The sequence below is a fragment of the Tupaia chinensis genome, unplaced genomic scaffold, assembly GCF_000334495.1.
Source record: "Tupaia chinensis unplaced genomic scaffold, TupChi_1.0 Scaffold000192_2, whole genome shotgun sequence".
NCBI lineage: Eukaryota > Metazoa > Chordata > Mammalia > Scandentia > Tupaiidae > Tupaia > Tupaia belangeri.
This window is the reverse complement of record NW_006159668.1, coordinates 963,598-965,723: the sequence shown is the minus strand read 5'-3', so window position 1 is coordinate 965,723 and position 2,126 is coordinate 963,598.

Genomic DNA, 2,126 nt, shown 5'->3' with positions numbered 1-2,126 from the left:
CTTTCCTGTGATCTAGGTCTGGGTGAAGGCTGGAATGGATCACAATGCCAAGACCCTGTTTGGTGATTGGTATATTCTTTCATAGCATCATGTTAGCTGTGTCTATTTTCCTATGTTGAATTTGTATTTTTATTCAATTTAATGTATTTGTAATTCCATAATTTCTTTGATCCATATCCATCATTTAGTTTCTGATATTTAGATATTCTCTCTATTATCTTTCAATTGTTGATTCTTAGTTTTATTCCATTGTGGTACAACATACCTTGTTGTGGATCATCAATTGGAAGAGGGAATCTGGGTATCAGATATTGCCCTCATTTATGATAAGTGAATGTCCTCTAACTGGCATGTCTCTAGTTTTATTTGGTCTGTTTTAAAGCAAAAGCCATGTTTGTCCTCTTTTGAATATCAGAGATGGCAATTTTATGATGTGGATATTTGACTATATTCTGCTTATAACTCAAATAACCCATGGCTGTGCTACTTCTGTTGTTTGTTTTCTTATTTATATGGTGGGATTATAAATATGATGTTCTTATTAAAATAACTATTTTTTAATTGTCAAAAGGAATCCTAGACAGAATGTACAACAGAGGAAAGTTGTGATTGTTTAGATTTCATGCACACTGCATCCTGAAAATTGCTACCAATTTGTTAGTAAATGGTAAATTTACATCATAATTGTATAGTAGAAAATAAGATATACTTAATTCCAAAACCAACAAGTTTTAATCTATCCTATTTTCCTATTAGCAAAGTCTGATTTTCCTTGGGAGTAATATTTTACATAATGAAATGGCCTTGAGGAATTCCACCAATGTCATTTATAGGCACAAACAAGACTTCCTTCAGCATTAGTCATACCGTGACATTGAAAACTCTCTGGGTTATGTAAACATATTCATTTTATTCATTAAAGTAAAATTCCATTCCGTTTTACTCTCAGTTCCATATGTTCCTACTCTACTACCAAGTCAGTGATGCAGATCAAAAATCTTACCCCAAATACACATTTGCTTTTTTTGGATCCTTTCTTGCAATATGTCATAGAACAGCTGGTTAAGTATAGCTACATTCTGTAGCTGTAATTCTGTCTCTTTGGGACATTGTCTCCTATTTTTATAAAAAGAAATATTATTTTCTTTTAGACTCCCAAAATAAAACTAGGGTTATTAATTTCTGCTATGAGATAACTGGGGAGATTATTAGAATTAGAAAAACTGCCAGAAGACACTGTGGAAGAGATCATTTCATAGCAGCATCAAAAAATAGCCTTTCCTGCTGTTCAGAGTTTTTATTTGTCAGCCATTATGTTTTTAAATATCAAGTTGAAAATTTCATTGCTACTTTTTTCAAGTAATTAGGATTGCTTAATTATAAATCATAGATGCCTTGTTCATTTGGAAATAATACATTAGCGTTTCAGTATGGGTGCATAAGAAGAAACATTAAGAGTGGACATAAGGACTGAAGAAAAAAGACAAAAGTATTATCTTCCAAAAGTTGGGCATATTTAAATATTTAACAGACTATTTTAACATTTCTTTAGTGTGTTTCCTGATATGTTTCTTAACAATATATAATTGTTACTTTTGTTAAAAATAATTTTGAGTTTGTATTGCATGGATCAAAATAAATATTTCTATTACTTTCTTGTGAGTTTATTTCTTTGAAACTCATACTTCTGTTGCATAAATTAAGCACATTTCATTTACACTAAAATTGTGATTTTTTTCCCCCAAAAGTCAGATATAAAATGCAAATTTTAGGGTAGAAAAGACTGAATGAAGTTAAATAACATCAATCTCAAATCGATAACATTAAAATTATTTGTCCAACGTATCTGTATGTCCTTTTAAAATTTAGATATTTCAAAACATATGCCGTGTAAGTGTTCTATTTGCTGCCCACAAGGACTACAGCAGAGAATCACCACAGTTTACCTTAAGTAGGCCAACTTAATGATGACTGCCAGACTTCTAAACTAAAGGCACTTAGAAATGCCCAGGGTTTTGACTTTTTATAATACTTTTTAAAATTGATCTGTTTTGAAAAGAGATGCATCATCCATTGCATAATCCATTTTGCACAGCTTGCTAAATTTTTTGAAAAGAGAAGGGAAA